The following is a 10,000-nucleotide window of genomic DNA, read 5'->3' on the forward strand; positions in this document are numbered from 1 at the left end:
GAAAAATTTGAATTTTGACATTTATTTGGATTCAAATTTGCCGCTCTTGAAATGCACCTGCTGTTGATGGAGTGCACCACGAGGTTAATGATGAATTGACTAAATGCAGCTTCCTGCCTTTTTAATAGGATCAAATTTCCTTGTGTTTTCAATTAGCATCTGCCTTGTATTTATAAGACAAACAAGAATATTGTTGCTGAATGCAGCTTGTGTGTGCTTTGTGCTCCTTTGCCCTGTTCAAATGATGAAAGGAAATAAAGTTTGTATTTTATCCAACTACCTGTGCTAAAAAGTGATGGGAACAGTGTTTGTAATTTCTTCTACTTTTTCAGTGACACAAAGTTCAAGCTGCTTATCTAATTGGTGAAAATGCAATGTCTGTTTATCACACTAACTTTGACTATATATGTTGTAGCAAGAGATTGTTTCTCGCTTACGGCCATACCAGCCTGGGTACGCCCGATCTCGTCTGATCTCGGAAGCTAAGCAGGGTCGGGCCTGGTTAGTACTTGGATGGGAGGCCGCCTGGGAATACCAGGTGCTGTAAGCATTTTGTCCACGAGGGTGTGCTCTTGCACTATTTCATCAGCAACACTGCCTTGTATTAAGCATTTAATGATGAATTGACTAAATGTCTGTTTTATCAGACTCATTTTGACTATATATGTTGTAGCAAGAGATTGTTTCTCGCTTACGGCCATACCAGCCTGGGTACGCCCGATCTCGTCTGATCTCGGAAGCTAAGCAGGGTCGGGCCTGGTTAGTACTTGGATGGGAGACCGCCTGGGAATACCAGGTGCTGTAAGCATTTTGTCCACGAGGGTGTGCCCCTGCACTATTTCATCAGCAACACTGCCTTGTAGTAAGCATTTAATGATGAATTGACTAAATGCAGCTTCCTGCCTTTTTAATAGGATCAAATTTCCTTGTGTTTTCAATTAGCATCTGCCTTGTATTTATAAGACAAACAAGAATATTGTTGCTGAATGCAGCTTGTGTGTGCTTTGTGCTCCTTTGCCCTGTTCAAATGATGAAAGGAAATAAAGTTTGTATTTTATCCAACTACCTGTGCTAAAAAGTGATGGGAACAGTGTTTGTAATTTCTTCTACTTTTTCAGTGACACAAAGTTCAAGCTGCTTATCTAATTGGTGAAAATGCAATGTCTGTTTATCACACTCACTTTGACTATATATGTTGTAGCAAGAGATTGTTTCTCGCTTACGGCCATACCAGCCTGGGTACGCCCGATCTCGTCTGATCTCGGAAGCTAAGCAGGGTCGGGCCTGGTTAGTACTTGGATGGGAGACCGCCTGGGAATACCAGGTGCTGTAAGCATTTTGTCCACGAGGGTGTGCTCTTGCACTATTTCATCAGCAACACTGCCTTGTATTAAGCATTTAATGATGAATTGACTAAATGTCTGTTTTATCAGACTCATTTTGACTATATATGTTGTAGCAAGAGATTGTTTCTCGCTTACGGCCATACCAGCCTGGGTACGCCCGATCTCGTCTGATCTCGGAAGCTAAGCAGGGTCGGGCCTGGTTAGTACTTGGATGGGAGAACGCCTGGGAATACCAGGTGCTGTAAGCATTTTGTCCACGAGGGTGTGCCCCTGCACTATTTCATCAGCAACACTGCCTTGTAGTAAGCATTTAATGATGAATTGACTAAATGCAGCTTCCTGCCTTTTTAATAGGATCAAATTTCCTTGTGTTTTCAATTAGCATCTGCCTTGTATTTATAAGACAAACAAGAATATTGTTGCTGAATGCAGCTTGTGTGTGCTTTGTGCTCCTTTGCCCTGTTCAAATGATGAAAGGAAATAAAGTTTGTATTTTATCCAACTACCTGTGCTAAAAAGTGATGGGAACAGTGTTTGTAATTTCTTCTACTTTTTCAGTGACACAAAGTTCAAGCTGCTTATCTAATTGGTGAAAATGCAATGTCTGTTTATCACACTCACTTTGACTATATATGTTGTAGCAAGAGATTGTTTCTCGCTTACGGCCATACCAGCCTGGGGGCGCTAATCCTTGATTGGAGAAGTGACGACAGGTGCGAGTAATTGAGCTGTGAGTGTTTGCTTGAGAGTGTTTGCTCGAGAGCTATTTTCGTTTCTTTTTTGGTTTTTGCAATATAATTTATTGTTTTTTATTTGGATAGTTTTTAGTTTTGTTTAGTTTTCCCCCCCTGCAGTTTTGCTGCCTGGGGGAGGTTTTTTCGCTTTCATTTTTGATTTACAATGACGGACAACATGGCAACGACAAACGGAACGGACAAAGACAACGAAAATGCGCAACGGAAGGAAAACGAAAATAAAGAAGGAATGAAATATGGCAAAGAATACACGGTGGCAATTGAGTTGGTGGGAGAAGAAAAGATGACGACGATGGAATTACTGCGAGCAATTAAGGAGATGTGTGGAGAGGTGGTGGGATGCCGAATGAAAGGCGAGAAGAAGTATGAAATTACGATGAAAAACGGAAAAGGTAAAGAACGGCTAATGGACGGTTTAAGGATAAAGGACACCAGGATTATGGCGAGAGATGTGAATGTAAATGAATTGGTGGTGTCTTTTATGAATCTCCCGGTATACATCGAAGACAAAGTTATACTGGACAAGCTGAGTAGCTGGGGAGTAACGGCCGTCTCGGAGATAAGGAGGAGAGTTTGGCCTGGAACGGAGGTGGTTGACGGAACACGGTTTTGTAAAGTTAAATTTACGGAAAAAGTAAAATCATTGCCATATTCCACAAAAATTGAGACGCTGGAAGGAGCTGAATACTTCAGGGTGATCCATGACAAGCAGGTCAGAGTTTGTCGGTTGTGCATACAACCTGGGCACATAGTTAAAGATTGCCCTGAATTCAAGTGCTTCAAGTGCGGCAATCAAGGCCATTATGCGAGAGAGTGTGTCGGAGAGAAGGAAAGGAATGTTTGTGGTAGATGCAGAAAGAGATTGGCGGAATGCAACTGTGGAGAAGTTATGACTGAAGAGGGGAGTCAAGTACTATTCGAGGAAGCAGTTGTATTGTCGGAAGAAGGAGAGGAAGATGGAGGAGATGATGTGGTGGAAGGTGGAGAGACGGAGGAAGGAAGAAGGGAGAAGAAGGAAGATCAGAAGATTAACGAAATTGGGAGCAGCATGGATTCGGAAATAAGAAGATGGAGTTTTCAGGCGGCGGGGGGGAGTGGACTGGGGGGAAGCTCGGGGGACTCACAGGTTTTAGGGGAAAGCACAGCACAAACAAGTAACTCGGGGGGTGAAGAAATGGAGAGGGTTTTAAGTTTAATGACAATAACAGAGACGGGTATGAACACGGGGAGCACAACGACGACAATATATGAGACGGAGATGAACACGGGGAGCACAACGAACATTCCAGAAACGGCGATGAACACGGGGAGCACAACGACGACTACACATGAGACGGAGATGAACATTCCAGAAACGGCGGAGAACACGGGGAGCACAACGAACATTCCAGAATCGGCGATGAACACGGGGAGCACAACGGACGAGGGTGTAAAGAAGAAAAGTTGGCTGGATGAAATGGACTTGGAGGAGATATCGGACTCGGATGATGGGGAAAAGTTTGAAAGAATGAGAGGAGGATACAGGAAGAGGAAAGCAGCGGAGGGGGGGGAGAGAAAGGGTGGAAGAGGAAAGAAACTGGATAAAAGGTAGAGGATAATGAAATTATATTTTATAATTTTATTATTTATTAGTATGGTAACAATAATGTCGATAAATGCGAATGGGTTGAGAACAATAGGAAAATTTAATAGAATAGTACACATAAAGAATTCTGATATTTTATGTATTCAAGAGACGCACTGGGATAATATGTGTGTTTTAGAAATTCAGAAAATATGGAGGGATTTTATTTATGTAAACAATGGTAGGGGGAATTCATGTGGGGTTGCAATTTTAATAAGGAAGGATGTAGTAGAAAATGTGAAGAAGATATATAATGATAATAATGGGAGGATTTTAATTTTAGATTTTGAATATATGAGTAGGGTTTTTAGGATTATAAATATTTATGCGCCGAATAATGAAACAGAGAGAAGGAATTTATTTTTAGAATTAGCGAAATGGTGCAAGGGAAACTGTATTTTAGTTGGGGATTTTAATGTAAAAATGGATAGACTAGATATGACAAGGGGAGCTATTTTTAGAAGTGATGTATCTAGGGGGGTTTTAAGGAAAATGATGGTTGAAAACAATTTAATTGATATATGGAGGGAGGAGAATCCGAATAAGAGAGAATTTTCTAGAAGGCAGGTGGTTTTAGGGGAATTGAAACAGACACGGATAGATTTGGTTTTAGTAAATGAAGGGTTAAGGAATTTTATGAAGGATATTAAATATATTTTTACAACTTTTAGTGATCATGCTGGGTTAACATTTTCGGTGGGGTTAGATAAGGAAAGGAAAGGGGGGGGAATATGGTGCATGAATACAGGGTATCTAGGTGATGAGGAATACGGGAAACAACTTAAATCTTTGATAGAAGATGAAATGGAGGATAAGCAAAAAGGGAATGATAAGTGCAAGTGGTGGGAAAATGTTAAGGAAAAAATAAAAGTTTTTAGTATTAGATATGCAAGGAAGAAGAGGAGTAGGATGATAAGAGCAGAAAATTATTTAAGAACAAAATTGAATGAAGAAATGAAGAAATGTGATAGTGATCCTGATTATACTATTGAAAGGTTTTTAGATTTAAAAGCAAAATTGAGCAAATGTGAAATAGAGAAGTGTAAGGGTGCAATTATTAGAAGTAGGGCAAAATATGTTTTAGAAGGGGAGAAATGTACCTCGTTTTTTCTTGGTTTAGAAAAAACTAAACAGACGAAATCATATATTAGTGAGATTGAAAATGTAAAGGGTGAAGTGGTAAATGATTATGTTGAAATATTAGAAACTGTACAGAATTTTTATAAGGATTTATTTAAGAAAGGGGAGGTGGATGAGGGGTGTGTAAAAGAGATTTTAAGTAGTGTGGATGTGCAAATTGGTGTTGAAGATAAGCAAATGTGTGATAGGAAGATAACAATGGATGAAGTGAAAGATGCAATTAAGGGTTTACAAATAAATAAAAGTCCTGGAGTAGATGGACTAATTGCAGAGTTTTATAAAATGTATGAAAGTATTTTAGCACCTATTTTATTAGAAGTATATCAATATATGGAAGACAATGATACTGTTTCAGATTCCATGGTGACAGGGCTGATATCGATTTTATATAAAAATAAGGGGAGCAAACTGAAACTAGAAAATTATAGGCCAATTAGTTTATTAAACTCAGATTATAAGATTTTAGCTAAGATACTGGCAAATAGGATGAAGATGGTTTTAAATGATATTATAGCACCTACACAAAATTATAGTGTGCCTGGAAGAGATATAGCAGATACCATAACTACACTTAGAGATGTGATAAATAAAATGAATAGTGACAAGATGGGGGGGATTGTTTTAAGTATAGATTTTAATAAAGCTTTTGACAGGGTGGAACATGATTTTATGTTTAGGGTACTGGAAAAGTATGGGTTTGGAAATGGTATAATAAGATGGATAAAATTATTATATAGAAAGGCTAAAAGTAGGGTTAAATGTAATGGGGTTTTAACAGATTCTTTTATTCTTGAGAGGTCAGTGAGACAGGGGTGCCCTTTATCAGCTTTATTGTTTGTTTTATCGGTAGAACCCTTAGCGGCATACCTTAAAAAAGATCATTTTATAAATTGTGTAGAGACTCCGCAAGGAGGTTTTAGTTTAATTCATCAATATGCAGACGATACCACAATTACAGTCAGAGATGAGGGAAGTGTTAAAAGGGTGATGGAGTGTTTTAAAGTATATGAGAAAGCCTCAGGAGCTAAAGTGAATATGGAGAAGTCAGTAATAATGTATGTTGGGAAGAATAATGAGGGGACTTTTCCTTTTAAGGTGGTAAATGATTATTTTAAGGTGTTAGGTGTGTTTTTAGGGGTGAAGGAACAAGAAGCTAGGGATCTGACATGGACTGGGGTTATAAATAAAGTTAGGAAGGTAGTAAATATGTGGAGGGGGAGGGCTTTGAAATTAAAAGGGAAAGTAATTGTTGTAAATTCCTTGCTGATGTCAATTTTTATTCATGTCATGAACGTTTTAGATGTACCAGAATGGGTTTTATCTGAAATGAATACGATTTTAGTTGATTTTTTATGGGATGGGAAAGGAGCGAAAATTTCTTTTAAAACATTGATTGCAGGATATGAGGAGGGGGGTTTGAAGTTGGTGGATTTAAATGTAAGGAAAAAAGCAATTAGAGTTAAAATGGTACGGAAATATTTATATGGTGAACTAGATTATGGATGGAAAAGATTTTTTAAGGAGTATTTGCAGGAGGTTGGGAGGATGGGGGACAATGGTTTATTGATGTGCATGAAAAAAGAAATGTTAGCTAATATACCATTGTTTTATAGAGAAGTGTTTGAGGCTTGGGGGGAGTTTTTACCAAATATTTATTATGAGTGTACCATTTTAGACAATATTTTAAATCAGCCAATTTTCTTAAATCCCAAGATACAATATAATAATAAGATGTTGTTTTGTAAATATTTTATGAGGGCTGGGATGAGACAGATTGGGGATATTTTATACGAGGTCATTCCAGGTTTTCTTCCTGTACAAGCGATTTATGATAATGTTTGTGAAGTGGAAGATGAAATGAGCAAAACTACAGTAGATAATATGTATAAGAGAATTTTAGGGTGTATTCCTGAAGAATGGGTGCTTTTAATAAATACAGAGGTGGTTGAGAGAGCTAAGGGTTTACCGGTTTTATATTATGAAAGTAATGGGGAGAAACATGTTTTATCAGGTTTGAAAGTTAAAAAGATTTATGAAAAATGTATTTTAAGAGAGATAAAAGCTCCTGCTTCAGAAAAAGTGTGGTCTAGGGTATTTGTAAATATAGATGTAAAATCAATATGGAAGAATGTCAATGTAAAATATAATTCTATAGAATGTGAAGATAATGATTTTAAATTGAAACATAATAGGATTTTTACGAACGTGGTTTTACATCAAATAAATAGAGACATTAAAAGAGAATGTGATATTTGTGGTACGGAGGCGGAAAATTTTATGCACTTTTTTATTGAATGTAGTAGATTACAAGGGTTTCATGAGTTTATAAAGGGGCTTTTAGAACAACATTGGGGAGAAGATATTGTAAATGGGGTTGAGTGGAGGAGGTTGTTTCTATTTGGTATAAATGGAAAAAGCAAAGTTTTTAATATTAATTTGATGAATTTTGTTCTTAGCCATGCTAGATACGCTGTAAGACAAAGAAGGAATTTAGGACATTATGAAGGGAAAATTGTGAGTGTGGAGGTTTTATTTAAAAGTATTTTAGAGAAAGATATTGAACTAATATATAAATATGGAGGATGTAATTTTGAAAAACTGTTTGTGTGGGGGAGCACTTTTATCGAAATTGATCAAAATGGAAAACTTGCTTTTAATTATTAATTGGTTTTATTTTCTTTTCTTTTTTTGATTTTGTAAAAGGATGAATTGTTCATCCTTTTTTATTATTATTGTTTGAATATTGTAAATATTATGTGTTTTTTCATAATAAAAGATAAAAAAAAAAAAAAAAAAGGTACGCCCGATCTCGTCTGATCTCGGAAGCTAAGCAGGGTCGGGCCTGGTTAGTACTTGGATGGGAGGCCGCCTGGGAAACCAGGTGCTTTAAGCATTTTGTCCACGAGGGTGTGCTCTTGCACTATTTCATCAGCAACACTGCCTTGTATTAAGCATTTAATGATGAATTGACTAAATGTCTGTTTTATCAGACTCACTTTGACTATATATGTTGTAGCAAGAGATTGTTTCTCGCTTACGGCCATACCAGCCTGGGTACCCCAGATCTCGGAAGCTAAGCAGGGTCGGTCCTGGTTAGTACTTGGATGGGAGACCGCCTGGGAATACCAGGTGCTGTAAGCATTTTGTCCACGAGGGTGTGCCCCTGCACTATTTCATCAGCAACACTGCCTTGTAGTAAGCATTTAATGATGAATTGACTAAATGCAGCTTCCTGCCTTTTTAATAGGATCAAATTTCCTTGTGTTTTCAATTAGCATCTGCCTTGTATTTATAAGACAAACAAGAATATTGTTGCTGAATGCAGCTTGTGTGTGCTTTGTGCTCCTTTGCCCTGTTCAAATGATGAAAGGAAATAAAGTTTGTATTTTATCCAACTACCTGTGCTAAAAAGTGATGGGAACAGTGTTTATAATTTCTTCTACTTTTTCAGTGACACAAAGTTCAAGCTGCTTATCTAATTGGTGAAAATGCAATGTCTGTTTATCAGACTCATTTTGACTATATATGTTGTAGCAAGAGATGGTTTCTCACTTACGGCCATACCAGCCTGGGTACGCCCGATCTTGTCTGATCTCGGAAGCTAAGCAGGGTCGGGCCTGGTTAGTACTTGGATGGGAGACCGCCTGGGAATACCAGGTGCTGTAAGCATTTTGTCCACGAGGGTGTGCTCTTGCACTATTTCATCAGCAACACTGCCTTGTATTAAGCATTTAATGATGAATTGACTAAATCTCTGTTTTATCAGACTCACTTTGACTATATATGTTGTAGCAAGAGATTGTTTCTCGCTTACGGCCATACCAGCCTGGGTACACCCGATCTCGTCTGATCTCGGAAGCTAAGCAGCGTCGGGCCTGGTTAGTACTTGGATGGGAGACCGCCTGGGAATACCAGGTGCTGTAAGCATTTTGTCCACGAGGGTGTGCCCCTGCACTATTTCATCAGCAACACTGCCTTGTAGTAAGCATTTAACCTGTTGGGTCTAGGGGGCAGCATTTGCACGTCTGGATAAAAAAAATGTACCCGATTTAATCTGGTTACTAATCCTACCCAGTAACTAGAATATGCATATACTTATTATATATGGATAGAAAACACTCTAAAGTTTCCAAAACTGTTTGAATGGTGTCTGTGAGTATAACAGAACTCATTTGGCAGGCAAAACCCTGAGACATTTTCTGACAGGAAGTGGATACCTGATGTGTTGTATTGACTTTAAACCTATCCCATTGAAAAACACAGGGGTTTAGGAATATTTTGGCACTTCCTATTGCTTCCACTAGATGTCACCAGCCTTTACAAAGTGTTTTGAGTCTTCTGGAGGGAGATCTGACCGAACAAGAGCCATGGAACGTTGATGTCCCATTAGACACCTGGCGCGCTAGTTCATGTTGGGTACCCTCGTTCCAATACGTTATAAAAGAGTATGCATTCGTCCACCTTGAATATTATTCATGTTCTGGTTAAAAAAGGCCCTAATGATTTATGCTATACAACTTTTGACATGTTTGAACGAACGGAAATATATTTTTTCCCCTCGTTCATGACGAGAAGTCCGGCTGGCTTACATCATGTGCTAACGAGACGGAGATTTTTGGACATAAATGATGAGCTTTTTTGAACAAAACTACATTCGTTATGGACCTGTGATACCTGGAAGTGACATCTGATGAAGAGAATCAAAGGTAATGGATTATTTACATAGTATTTTCGATTTTAGATCTCCCCAACATGACGTCTAGTCTGTATCGCAACGCGTATTTTTCTGGGCGCAGTGCTCAGATTATTGCAAAGTGTGATTTCCCAGTAAGGTTATTTTGAAATCTGGCAAGTTGATTGAGTTCAAGAGATGTAAATCTATAATTCTTTAAATGACAATATAATATTTTACCAATGTTTTCTAATTTTAATTATTTAATTTGTGACGCTGACTTGACTGCCGGTTATTGGAGGGAAACGATTTCCTCAACATCAATGCCATAGTAAAACGCTGTTTTTGGATGTAAATATGAACTTGATAGAACTAAAAATGCATGCATTGTCTAACATAATGTCCTAGGAGTGTCATCTGATGGAGATTGTAAAAGGTTAGTGCATCGTTTTAGCTGGTTTTA

The 10,000-nt window shown here is 38.1% G+C and overlaps 6 non-coding genes and 1 pseudogene across 6 annotated transcripts; all 7 read left to right on the forward strand.

Moving 5' to 3' along the window:
* The first annotated feature begins 431 nt into the window (after positions 1–431).
* LOC145882945 (5S ribosomal RNA) lies at positions 432–550 on the forward strand. The gene has a single exon (XR_014394517.1). It is a non-coding gene; the product is annotated as a 5S ribosomal RNA (ribosomal RNA).
* Positions 551–689: 139 nt separating this feature from the next.
* LOC123737730 (5S ribosomal RNA) lies at positions 690–808 on the forward strand. The gene has a single exon (XR_006767028.1). It is a non-coding gene; the product is annotated as a 5S ribosomal RNA (ribosomal RNA).
* A 409-nt stretch (positions 809–1,217) lies between these two features.
* Positions 1,218–1,336, forward strand: LOC123737719 (5S ribosomal RNA). Its single transcript, XR_006767017.1, has one exon. It is a non-coding gene; the product is annotated as a 5S ribosomal RNA (ribosomal RNA).
* Positions 1,337–1,475: 139 nt separating this feature from the next.
* Positions 1,476–1,594, forward strand: LOC145886477 (5S ribosomal RNA). The gene has a single exon (XR_014398062.1). It is a non-coding gene; the product is annotated as a 5S ribosomal RNA (ribosomal RNA).
* Positions 1,595–7,897: 6,303 nt separating this feature from the next.
* Positions 7,898–8,006, forward strand: LOC145853566 (uncharacterized; annotated as a pseudogene).
* Positions 8,007–8,415: 409 nt separating this feature from the next.
* On the forward strand, positions 8,416–8,534 carry LOC145887371 (5S ribosomal RNA). Its single transcript, XR_014398962.1, has one exon. It is a non-coding gene; the product is annotated as a 5S ribosomal RNA (ribosomal RNA).
* A 139-nt stretch (positions 8,535–8,673) lies between these two features.
* Positions 8,674–8,792, forward strand: LOC145884013 (5S ribosomal RNA). Its single transcript, XR_014395592.1, has one exon. It is a non-coding gene; the product is annotated as a 5S ribosomal RNA (ribosomal RNA).
* Positions 8,793–10,000: the final 1,208 nt, after the last annotated feature.

Source organism: Salmo salar, chromosome 08, assembly GCF_965601325.2.
Source record: "Salmo salar chromosome 08, fSalSal1, whole genome shotgun sequence".
NCBI classification, from domain to species: domain Eukaryota; kingdom Metazoa; phylum Chordata; class Actinopteri; order Salmoniformes; family Salmonidae; genus Salmo; species Salmo salar.